Here is a 13,634-nt window from a genome sequence, read left to right on the forward strand (position 1 = left end):
CACTGATCCCGCCCTCATTCTCCTGCCTTCATTCTGTATTTAGCTTGAAGTGTGGACACATGGCTAAGTCCATCACTCCCATGCTCTCACCAGAATCCCATTCTCCTCTCATCGCTCAGCCCTGCTACGCCTGAGGCATGAACACAGGTGCTTCTAGTGCACAGAAAAAGGTCAGATAAATGTCACCAATTTATGACTTCACATTTTCTAGCACCTGGCTTAGGGTATACCTGAATCCAAAAGTTTTGAATAACTTCTAGTAGCTATCTGATTAAGATGTCATGATATCAAAGCTGCTGAGATCCTGATTCTTTCTGCACAGGATGCTCAGTAGAGAATCCCAGTCTACCCACAGTCTCCATCCTGTCCCCCGGTCAACTTCTAGGTAGTTCTAGAAAACATCTGTTGTTGCCCTTGGACTTCCTAAACCAAAGATGACAAACAACCACCTTCAATAAGTTGATAGTTGATGCCTGAAGCAAAATATTGCGAATAATTCCTGGGTAGTGGGGCAATGGGAGTCCTAGAGAAGAAGGTCTTTGGGGGTTTTCAGTCATCCCCCCTCTATTCTTCAACATACTTCAGCTTTGAGCCCACACCCTCACCCCTATTCCAATGAGGCAGCTGGCCCCAGTCCCTCCTATGATAAAAATAGGCCCTCCTATTTGAGGCCAAGGTTCAGGAAGAAAGACAGTCAAGATCAATTAGCAATTTTGTTCAAATACATAGAGGTGAGAGGAGTGGAGGCTTCTGTGGCAGATGTTTCCCATTCTTGAATATAAATAGAAGATGAATTATCATGAATTCCTCATGCTATGTTATTAGTAGGACAGTGACTATGGCTGACAGTCAGTGTCTGGGTCATCATGAGAGACCCAGATGAGTACTGAGATAGATTGCATCTTAAGTGAAGGTGACAATGCATTCTTGTTGGTTTTCACCTGTGGATACGTGCGCAAAATCTGTTTGGGGATATAATTAGAAAGTAGAACTGTCTTTAATCCGCACATTTCAATGACCCATTCATTGGAAAGGTGCCCAATCTGGGACTTTGTTTTCCTGAATGTCAACATGCATATGCTTTAGAACATCCCGATAAGCAGAGATTTTGAAAGCCCCTGAGGAATGAATCAACGACTTACCCAGTGTTGGAATACACTCCCGGGTACTTCAGCCAAGCTGCCCTAACTTTTTCCTGAACAATCCATAAATAAGGATTCATAGCCTTTTGCCCCAGGCAGTCCATTCTGACTAGGCACAGCCAGAAGCTCTGGCCAATTAAACATCACCCTTAAAGAGAAGAAAATTTATGGATCTATACGTTCCATCCTTCAGCCCCACTTCTCCCCTTGAGGGCCCTCAGAACAGTCTGGCCCTCCTTCAAACATTCTTTAAACCATCTCAAGATAGGATCCTAAAGACCAGGGTTAAGCAACACCAGGTCTTGGAACCAAATATGGCCTTCCACTTGTTTTTGTAAATAAAGTTTTATTGAAACACAACCACATTAATTTGCCTATGAATGCTCTTACATTTCAACAGTAGAGCTCAGTAGTTGTGACAGAGACCATACGGGCTGCAAAGCCTAAAATATTTACTATCTAACCTTTTGCAAAAATATTTGCCAACCCCTGCTCCAGACCAGTAGTCCCCATCCTTTTTGGCACCAGGGACTGGTTTCACAGAAGACAATTTTTCCACAGATGCATTGTGGGGGTGGTTTCTGGATGAAACTGTTCCACTTCAGATCATCAGGCATTAGTTAGCTTCTCATAAGGAGCACACAACCTAGATCCCTTGCATGAGCAGTTCACAATAGCAGTTCACAATTATCACGCTCCTATGAGAATCAAATGCCACGGCTGATATGACAGAAGGTGGAGCTCAGGTGGTAATGCTTGCTAGCCCGCTGCTCACCTCCTGCTGTGCACCCCAGTTCCTAACAGGCCACGGACTGGCATTGGTCCATGGCCTGGGAGCTGGGGACTCCTGCTGTGGACTATAACTTCTTCAGGAGGTGCAGAACAAACCACGGACTGGTACTGGTCCACGGTTGGGAGTTGGGGACTCCTGCTGTGGACTATAACTTCTTCAGTGGGTGCAGAACAAACCAGATCTTGCTAGTGATCATCATGGGGCATGGTTTTGAGTCTTTTCACCTTCACCATCCTGATCACTGTCCTCTTAACACCTCCCATTAATTTATGTTCATTTTGTAAAGAGCGATCCCAGAACCATGATCTTGCAGGAGGTGGACAAGACTCATCTCCTTCCTTTTTCTTAATACCAAGCCCTTCTTTCTGCAGAGAAAGATGACATTCACTTCCTCATGGTCAACAGTCACTGCTGATTTACAAGCAGTTCCCCATTGACAACAAAATAGCACCACCATTCCTAGCTAGCATTCACTGAGTACTTGCTACGCACCGGGCCAGGGATAAGTACTGTATATCACTGCTTTGATTGTTTCGACCAACGCTCCTATAAGATAGATCCTATCATTATCCCCATTTTATAAATGAAGAAATTGGAGGTTCAGAATGGTTAGGTATGATCCGAAGTTATACAGTTCACAAAGGACAAGGTTAGATTCCAAAACCAGGTCCTACTGATTCCTGAGACCCATCTTACAATAGCTTTCCCCTTCCCAGGTACTAGAACCCAACTGGGTTACATTTGGTTATGGTTCCCACATCAAGAAATCATTGGCTTTAATTTGATAATTTAGCTCACCTGCATTCATCCAACAAGGGGCTCATTGACTAACCGCATGTGCCAGGCCTTGTTCTAGGTTACTGGAATAATGGCAGTGAGCAAAACAGTTAAAAATATCTGCCTTCCTGGACCCTGCCTTTTAGCAGGGTGGAGGAAAGGGAGAGAGGCATAAATAAAACAAATAAGAAAAAAATATTAAGGCCAGGTGCTGTGGCTCACGCCTGTAATCCTAGCACTTTGGGAGACTGAGGCGGGTGGATCACCTGAGCTCAGGGGTTTGAGACCAGCCTGGCCAACACGGCAAAACCTGTCTCTACTAAAAATACAAAAATTAGCTGGATGTGGTGACTCACACCTGCAATCCCAGCTACTCTGGAGGCTGAAGCAGGAGAATCACTTGAACCCAGGAGGCAGAGGTTGTGGTGAGCCGAGCTCGCACCGCTGCACTCCAGCCTGAGCGTGAGACTCTGTCTCAAAAAAGAAAAAGAAAAAAATATTAAAAGTGGCAAGTGCTATGAAAAGAATAACCAGGCAGGGAAGAAATCACATGCTGGAGTGGGCAGGGTTGCAGTTTTAAGTAGGGTGGTCAGAGTGGCCTTGCTGGGAAGGCAGCCTCTCGGAGGTGAAGGATTGAGCCATGTGGGCACCTGGAGGAAGAGGCTTTCAAGCAGACGAAGAAAGACCCTGAGGCAGGGCTATGGCTGGAACAGTCAAGGAGTAGCAGAGAGACCAACTGGCTGGAGCAGAAGGACCAAGGGGGGAGTAGCAGGAGGTGAGGTCGAGGTTTAAAAGGGTCAGGCCCTGCAGTGCTTGAGGCCTCCGCAAGACTTTGGGGTTCCACTCTGAGCGAGAAGGGAAGCCAGTGGAGGCATCGGAGCAGAGGAGGGAGGTCATCTCACTAAGGCTGTAAGTGGACTCCTCTGGCTGCTGGGTTTAGAATGGACTTCAGTGGACAAGAGCAGAAGCAGGCAGAACAGTTAGGAAGCTGCTGAAATCTAACACAAGAGAGACAATAGGGATTCCCACCAGAGTCCCAGCAGTAGAGGTGCAGAGAATCCTGCTGGATTCTGGATATATTTTCAAGGTCAAGCTGACAGGAATGCTGCATGGAGGAGGGATGCAGCATGTGAGAGAAAGAGTGGAGTCAGGGATGTCATAACCAAGTGGGGAAGGAATCACTTGATGGATTTCTTGTCTGAGCAACTGGAAGTTCTGAGCAACATGACCTTGGACCACACCTATGACCTTGGGCACCTTAAGTCTGAGATGCCTCATCATTCAACTCCCACTTGTAAGTGAGAACATGTGGTATTTGATTTCCTGTTCCTGCATTCGTTTTCTAAGAATTCAACCTCCAAGAGGAGGTGCTAAGTAAGCGGGTGGCTATAAGGGGCTGAAAGTTCAGGGTGGACCCTTTTGTTCACTCGCTCCTTCATTTATTCATAGCCATTTACTGAGTGCCTACTTCAGTTCAGCAAGGCATCAAAATGTTCCTGGTGAAAAAAAAAAAAAAAAAAAACTTGTATTTAGATCAATACTAAATGGCATGTCCTACTGTCTTAGACTGTTAATAGCCTTCGCTCCTCTGTCAGCAGCACGAGCACCCTGTCTACACACACACACACACACAAACACACACACACAGAGGCTCACACACCACAGAATGAGGCAGTCTTCACTGAGAAAATTCTGGGTGAAGAGAAAAGGCAAAGATGAGGCAGACACCTCACAGATGATGCAGAGAAGACTCTCTCCTAAGGCTCCCCGCCTCTACTAGCAGCTCCTGTGCTCCAACAACACTCCCCAGCCACTGAATATCTGCCTCATTGCACACCCGGGCTGGCTACACTCTCTAAGAGGAATAGCCCAGAGGCACCTCTGTCCAAGGAAGGTATATGGCCTCATTTTAGGACCAGCAGCAAGACAAGATCCCTATGGTTTTAGACAACATCCTTTTTTTTTTTTTTTCCAACTTAATTGTGGCTTCTGACAGAGAGGGCTCAGCTGATACAGAAATCTGCACCCTGAACTCACTGTCACAAAGGTTCCAGCCAGACAGACCTGGGGAGACTTTTCCCTTGGACTGAGGCTGGAAGACAGAGACTTTTTAATTAGAATTTGTTATTAATGGGAAGTGCTACAAATTAAAACTAGGCCTCCTCCCTCTCCCTCCTGCGTTCCGCACTATATTTATCTCTGATCTCAATTAGAAAGTTCAGGGACTCGCTGCTGAATAGAATGTGTGGATATGAAAGCTTCTGGAGACACGAGAAAGAGGGTGAAGGCGTGGAAGGAAAGAATGGAAAGTGGAGGCTGGGGAGGGGGTGATGGGTGTTGCTGAGACAGGGTGGGAAGGACCAGGATCACACCCTGTGCCTGAGCTGTGAAATGTGCCCTGGAACTGCCCCAGGAAAAGCCTCCTAGGGCTTTTCTCTAACACTGGTGACAAATGTCTCCACTCCTTGAAGAGGGAATAACTAGTCACTAACACAGATGAGACACCAGAGGTGGCTACACTCTGAAAGGGACTTTTTTTCAGGGATAGTTAGGGAGACATTCAGTTTGGTTTGATTCATACATTTTCAAATGGAAACCAATCTGATTTTTCCCAATTGTAAAGATAAGGCATGCTTTTTTATTTTTAAAACCCCCACATTACAGATAAGGTTAAGTAAAAATCATTTGAAATCTCGCCAACCTGACGACCAACACTGTTCATAGTTTTGGTGAACATCCGGCTTGCTATCTGTCTCTGTCTCTCTCTCACACAATTTAATATCTTTGGAATAATGCTATATATATGAAATGTCCCGAGGCATGCTTTTCCCTCAACAGAATATATTGTGAGATATCTTTCTATATCAATCAACATAAATCTATGTCAAAATTTTTAATGGCTACATGGCATTCCATTATATGGATGTATCATAATTTATTTAGCCAGGCCCATCTTGGTAGTCATTTAGGCTGTTTCCAGGGTGCATTCTTACAAACAGATCTGTGCCTTCCCTTTAACAGAGCTGAGCGGGGACTGCACCACAAGGCTACCTCCATCCCTTCGCAACTGGGCCGTGGGACTTCAGGGTCCAACAGCGCCACCTATGGGCCGGAAGACCTCGAGCGACAGCATTTTCTCAGCGACCTCTGTCTACCCAAGAAACTAAATGTGGGCCCTCCCACCCCAACTCCAGTGGCCTAGAGCTGTGGAAAGCTGCGTGATCAGCAGAATTAGAACAATAAACAAACTTTCCCTTATGCCATAAATCCTTGTGGGGACCTTCAGATGGACAATAACCCTAGTTTAGCACACTTAATATAGTTTGCTGTTATTATTCTTCCAGTCATGAGATATTTGGAAACATGATTATGATCATCCAATTCCACCTAAAAGAGAGAGAGAGAGGGAGAGAGCTTCAGAGCTGCCCAGCCTGGGAGAAAGTCGTGACACTTCCCCTTCTAGCTTCAGCACAGAGGACAAGTAACTTGGCTTGAGTCTCACTTTACTCATTTGAAAGTCGTAGTAATGATACCTCCCTTGCAGGTTTGCTTGAGATTACAAATAATGTATTGAAAAACTCAGAACATAGTAAGTGTAATGGTAACTTTAATAATAATTATTAGCATTATTAATAATAGCAAAATATTATGTTTGTATTAATAATAAATTTCTCTCTATCATGCCTCCTGCTAGTCTATATAGGGCATATGTACAAGACACATGCCCTGCCTTCAAGGTAGGCTCAAATCTCTCTACTGGCAACTCTCCTAGGAAGCAGATCCTTCGGGAGGCACAAGGTGGCTGTGGAGGAGGCAGCACAGATCTTAGAATGAAAGGAACCTACAGCACGATGAGGGTAATTTAGGAATCAGGATGGAAAGAAACTTAAAGGTCATGAGGTCCACCCACCTGTTCCCACACTTGAATCAAAGCCAGCTCCGACAGGTCTGGTCTGTTTACCTTACTCCAGGAATGAGTCCCAACCACAAGAGGGAGGCCAACTTCCCCTCTGCCAACAACTCAGTTAGAAAATGCTCCTGCCCAAACTCGAAGAAGCACTAGGACAGGCTTTCTGGACTGTCAGGGTGATTGAAGGCAGACCTCCCAGAGAAGAGAGATTGGGGGGTTATAATGCAGGGTAAGTGACCATGGTCTTGGGCAGTTTGGGTTGTCATCTGCCAAGGGCAAGGACTGGTCTTGATGACCAGATGACCTCCTGTCCACACCAGCTTTGTGTCCCACATTTTGTGCACATGTTGTACATGACCTGTGTTTCCAACCCAGGCTGAGGACCTCAGACTACACTCATGACAGCCAGCATGGTGCTGAGGGCAGAGCAAAGGATGGAGATGGATGGAGAGAGAGAGGGCTGTCTTATCCCCATATCACAGCCATTGCCCCATCCAGACCCTTACTGCCTTTTCGGTAGGGTACTATGATAATTTCCAACTGGTTCCAGCAGTCATCCCATTTCTACTCCAGTCCTTTCTCCACACCACTGCCAAATTAATCATCTACTGCAGCCACTCCCCAGCTCAAAAACCATCCATAGATCCCCACTGCATACACAATGAGATTCAAACTCAATCTATATGCAAAACTCTCTATTATGTGACCCCAACTCTTTCCCTACTTCTTCCTGCTCTCCAGACATACAGAAACATGTTATGTCTCCCAGTACTTGTCTCATGCTTTCCCACCTCCCTGTTTTTGTTCAAATAATGTCCTCTGTTACTGTCTCTCTCTTCCAGATCCCCATATGCCCCAATTTTACCCATATTCAAGGTGACACCTCTGCTGGACACCCATTCAGAAGTAAGCCCTTCTCTCCTCTGGCTTCCACTTGTATCTTTCATATGGAAGTTAGCATTTTAATCTTTTATAATTATTTATGATTCTAGGATATGAGCCTTGTAGACTCATCCTGGAAGACAAGAAGACATTGTCCTTCACTTTTATCTGAACATCACCATAACAAGCAATGACTACTAGTCGATGGGTGTTCAGGACACACCTTGGGTCTTAGGTCACCCTCTGTCACTCATCAACTATGTGTCCTCAACTAAGCCCCAGTTGAAGGTCTTAGTTTTCTTATCTGTAAAATGGAGCTAATAATATCTTCCCAGGGTTATATGTGCATCAAAAACTAATGAACAGGATCCTACACTCCCTGCCAAAAGTGATGATTAATGGTGAAATGAGGCCGGGCATGGTGGCTCACACCTGTAATCCCAGCACTTTGGGAGGCTGAGGTGGGAGGATCACCTGAGGCCAGGAATTTGTGACCAGCCCTGTCAACATGGTGAAACCTCATCTCTACCAAAAATACAAAAATTAGCCATGTGTGGTTGCACATGCTTGTAACCCAGCTCCTCTGGAGGCTGAGGCATGAGAATTGCTTGAATTCGGGAGCCGGAGGTTTCAGTGAGCCGAGATCACACCACTGTACTCCAGGCTGGGCAACAGAGTGAGACTCCGCCTCAAAAAAAAAAAAAAAAAAAAATGTGAAAGAACAGCGGGAACTCCAGGTTCAGTGAGTGGAATGGAATAGAAAAAACTGAAATGGATGAAGTGGGGAAGTCTCTGCTCTCTCACTTGGGCCTTAGGTAAAGTTTGCTGCCTGCCCAAAATTTGCATTCTGGATGGTGGGGTTAGAACAAATGCAGGGCTAGAAGCTTCACTTTATCTCCATCCTGGGAATGGTCATCCTTTGGAAGGATGCTAGGCCCTGCCTCCACTCCCGGAAGCCCAGGTTGGGTCTCCCCCGCCACTCCCACCTCACCTCACCCCGCTAGTTTCCCCTCCCTGTGGGGCCCAAGCCTTGCCTGTCTCCTGCTGGGGGTCTTGGACTCCCCAGGTGCCTGCACTAAGGTACTCAGTCTTATAGCCAAGTGGGCCAGACCCTGAAACTACCCCTCTGTCTGCCAATTGTTCACTGCTATCTCTCCCTCTCTGTACGAGTATTATTGTCAGCAATTAGCACAAAGATCCTTTCCCACTCTCTAGTTAAGATCCCAAGCTGCAGTTAAATGCTCCCAGATCCCATTTAAAGGATTTTAAATGCAATTCATTCTGACTCATTAAATAATCCCATGGACGGCTTTCTTTGCTGTTACCACCTTAGAAGCCTCTTTCCAGAAAAGAAAACAATAAATGAAGGTGGGTTGGAAGTGAAGAGAGCAGCCTGGTCTGGGAGAGGGAAGGAGAAGGCTTCTGTCCTGGCCTCATCAGTTCCTGGTTTTGCATTTTGCTTTCTCCCTCTGGCTCCCACCCATGCTCCCCTCCTGCTCTCTCCCTCCATCCTTTTCTCTCGGAAATGACTTCACCTGACAGCTATGGATTTAGAGCTTTTTTGCCAATTACTTATGCCCAGTGAGAAAATAGGTTTCTAATGTCTGCCCTTGTTCCTCCCAGCCCGGCTACCTCACTGTGAAGCAAGCCCACAGCCCTCACTCCCTGAGCAGCTGGTGCCCACTACCCAGGCTGGGGATGATGGGGTAAGCACAGCTGGAAGGGGCAGGAGAGGGGCAGAGGCTTCGGTCTCAAGGGTAGCACCCTTGTTACAGAGTTGGTATAACAGCCTGTGAGATCTGTGTTCCCTTATCACCCAGTTCAACATACCCATTCATTCATTCTTCATTCATTATCAAGATTTACCAAGCATATACTGTGTTCCAGGCACCTGGCAACCATTTTCTATGTATTAATGTACTAAATCCTTGAAACAATCCAGTAAGGTAGATGCTGTTATAATGTCATTTTTACAGAGAGGGAAATTAAGCCTCCAGAGCTTAATGTATCACCCAAAAATCACACAACTAGTAAATGCTTCTGAGGGTTGAGCAGGAGGATGAGCATGAACCCAGGCACTGTTGTTCCAGAACTTCTAGATATGCATAACCACTCCTGTGCACTGCCTTTTGCTCGATCATCTTATACCAACAGGAGATGGTACAGGGCCCTGCCAGCCAAGGTCCTTGCCACACCACAACTCTCATTCAACCTGGAGACACAATCATTTCAACTGTTTTTCTATAACATGGCACATGGTCTGGTGAGGGCTATGACTGAGGTTTGTGCAAAGTGCTGTGGGAACTCAGGGAGCAGGGCCATTCATTCTGCCTGGGGAAGAGAAGGCAGGTTGGGAAAGGTGACAAGAGGAGACGGCATATCATCCAGGCCTTGAAGGCTACAGAGGAAATCATCAGATGAAGGAGGGAGGGGAAGGGCAGGAGAGGGAACAGCATGAACAGGAGAGGGAACAGCATGAACAAAGGCTTGGAGGCTTAAAAGGGCCTGGTGTGCTTAGGTAGCATCCTCCTAAGCAAGATGCAACCCCGAGTGTGGCAGGGGATTAATTGCATAATTTTTACTCTAGACCAGTTTTTGAGAGGAGACAATTCTTCCTCCCAGCACACTTAGACCAATGTCTGCAGACATTGTTGGTTGTCACACCTGGGTGGAGGGGGTGCTACTGGCCTCTAGTAGGTAGAGGCCAGTGATGGTGCTAAACATCCTAAACAGTGCAGGACAGCTCCCCACAACCAGGAATTACCCAGCCCCCAAATCTCAATAGAGCTGAGCTGGAGAAACTCTGATCCAAAGAAGGGATTGCAGTAAGGCATGCAGAGGAAAGCATGGTTAATTCCAGTTAAAGAAATCAGAAGAGGCTTCATGGAGAAGAGGTACTTAAGAAGATCACACAAATGGAGAGGATGTGAACGTGTGAGGATGAGGAAGAAGAATTCCCAGCACAGGAGAGAACTTGAGCAAGACCTAGAAGGTGCAAAGTGAAGGGTGTGTTCAAGGAACTGTGCCCTTCGTTGTATATGGCATTCATGAGGAGGAGTAAGAGAAAATGGCTGAAAAAGTCGTTTCAGGTTAGACGTTTATGAGCCTTAAAGCAAGTTAGAAAGAGTCAGTAAGGGCCAGGCGCGGTGGCTCACGCCTGTAATCCCAGCACTTTGGGAGGCCGAGGCAGGCAGATCACGAGGTCAGAAGTTGAGACCATCCTGGTCAACATGGTGAAATCCCCTCTCTATTAAAAATACAAAAATTAGCTGGATGTGGTGACCCATGCCTGTAGTCCCAGCTACTTGGGAAGCTGAGGCAGGAGAAACACTTGAACCTGGGAGGCGGAGGTTGCAGTGAACTGAGATTGCACCACTGTACTCCAGCCTGGTGACAGAGCAAGACTCCGTTTCAAAAGAAAAGAAAAGAGAAGAAAAAGCAAGAAAGAGTCAGTAAGGCAATGGGGAGCCACAGAAGGGCTTGGAGCATCAAGAGACAGGATCAGAGATGCACTTTAATTAATCAGGCTTTAATTAATTAATCAGCCAGTGCACGGAGAGGCTGGAGGAGGGGAGACCAGTTAGGAGGCCGTTTCAGTGTTCCTGGCAGGAGTTCCAGCCAACCTGAACTTGCATAGTGGCAGCCTTGCTCCACTCGCTAAATTGAGAGTTTACTCTGTGCCAGGCCCAGTGCTAAGCATACAATACAAGACTAAGCCTCATTTTACCCAACAGACAGTTCCCTGGGAGATATGAAAAAAAGCTCCTGTCAGTTAATTTAAAATTTAAATGTAATTTGATATTTTAATATGTTAAAACATGCATTACTTTTATAATTAAAATTTTTTAAAAATGGAAACCAAGATTTACGCAAAAAGATTTTATTACACTATTTTCTAAAATAACAAAGAGTTTGCCATCAGGGAATCACCAATGACATATCAGGCACTGCACGGGGTGATTTGCATGAAAACAACCAACTCTTTTCTTTTCTTTTTAAAAAAAGGAGAGTTTGCTTTTAAAAGACTGGCATATAGTAGCTGTCCAATAAAATATGTGGAATAGGCCAGGCACGGTGGCTCACACCTGTAATCCCAGAACTTTGGGAGGCCAAGGCAGGCAGATCACCTAAGGTCAGGAGTTCTAGACCAGCCTGGTCAACATGTTGAAACCCCATCTCTACTAAATATACAAAAATTAGCCAGGCTTGGTGGTGCACACCTGTAATCCCAGCTACTCGGTAGGCTGAGACAGAAGAATCCCTTGAACCCGGGAGGCAGAGGTTGCGGTGAGCCGAGATCATGCCACTGCACTCCAGCCTGGGTGACAGAGTGAGACTCCATATACATATATATATATAATATATATATGAAACAAATTATTTAATTCATGTCAATTAGAATGTTAGAATGGAAGGGCACCTGATTGATACTGGGCTCCGATATAAGTAAGAAACACTACACTCATACCTGAGTGCTGATCGTGCTGGGCTGGCCTCCCAAGTGAATGGAGTTAGGCAATGGGAAGTGGAGCTGGAGCTGTTTCAGTCCATCCTGCCCCAGATCAGGCCCCAGGAGCTAGGAGAGCTGTGACCGCAATAGGTGAACCATGTCCCAGGAGAGTGTCAGGAAGGGGGACACCAAGGTGAGAATCAAGAAAGGTAGGACAGATTAAAGCTTTTGTGAAGCCACCAGGGCTTTATTAAATGAATAGTGGAAAACTCAAATGCTTGCTCTGAAATAAAGAACCTCAAAGTCTCAGTGGCATACAGTAACAAGCATGTCAAATTCTCCCTCATGACTTTGTAGGTGGCTAGGGGTGGCTCTGCTCCATACACCCCTCATCCACCAGGGACCAGTGAGCCAGCAGGCAGGTTTTTTTCAGGGCAATGACAGACGTTCAAGAGAGCAAAACCACCTGCACAAGGCCCCCCAAGCTCCTGCTTGCATCACATCTACTAACATCCAGCCAGCCAAAGCAAGTCAGGTGGCTTAGCTAAAATGCAAGGAGCAGGGAAATACACTTGCCCTCTTGTGGAAGGAATTACAAAGCTGCCCAGCAAAGGGCATGGATACATGCAGGGGTAGAGGATTAAGGGCAATCATCAACCATGCAGTCTCAGCCCAGAACTATTAACACTTGCAATTTCCTATTTTCACATAACAAATTTGCTTAAAATGGGCCCTGTGGCAAACAAGGAGGGGCTCTTTGCAATGGATGAATGCTCTCTCCCCTGAGATTCTGAATGGGATCACAGGAGAGAAGCAGAGCATAGGGAGAGAACATTGGCCTACAAGCTGGAAGCCTTGGATCTTGTTTTTTTTGTTGTTGTTGTTGTTGTTGTTGTTGTTGTTGTTGTTGTTGTTGTTGTTTTGAGACGGAGTCTGGCTCTGTCACCCAGGCTGGAGTGCAGTGGCGTGATCTCGGCTCACTGCAAGCTCCGCCTAAGCCTTGGATCTTATCAATGTTCTTGATGCTCAGCCTGCTGTGCTTCACTTTTATTTAACACTGACCTAACCCTAACCTAAACTTCAACACTCTGACACTGTTGGCCTCCTCTTTCTTCTTGAAACTGTCTTCGCTCTTTCCAGAACATCTTTCTCCGACTGTTTTTATTCTGAGCCTACCCCTCTAGCAGTTCCTTCTCTGTTTCCTTTGAAGGTTTCTTTTCTGCCGCCTGCCCCTGAAATACCAGTGGTCTTCAGGTTTCTGCCTGGAGGCTACTATGTTAAGTGAAATAAGCTGAACACAGAAAGACAAATATTGCATGTTCTCACTCATATGTGGGAGTTAAAAAGTGAATCTCATTTAGATGGAGAGTAGATTGGTGGTTACCAGAGGCCAGGAATGGTAGGCGGGAGTGGGGTGAAGAGAAGCTGATTAATGGGTACAAATATATGGTTTGAGAGAAGGAACAAGACCTGGTGTTAGATCACTGGGGTGACTATAATTTATAATAATCTATTTTATATTTCATAATAGCTAGAAGAGAATAATTCGACTAGTTCTAGCATAAAGAAAAAATAAAAATATTTAAGGTGATGAATATCTCAAGTACACTTATTTGATTGTTACAAGTTATATCAACGTACCTGAAACTATATACTAGTACATCTATTATGCATCAATAA

The sequence above is a fragment of the Rhinopithecus roxellana genome, chromosome 5 (assembly GCF_007565055.1).
Source record: "Rhinopithecus roxellana isolate Shanxi Qingling chromosome 5, ASM756505v1, whole genome shotgun sequence".
NCBI classification, from domain to species: Eukaryota; Metazoa; Chordata; class Mammalia; order Primates; family Cercopithecidae; genus Rhinopithecus; species Rhinopithecus roxellana.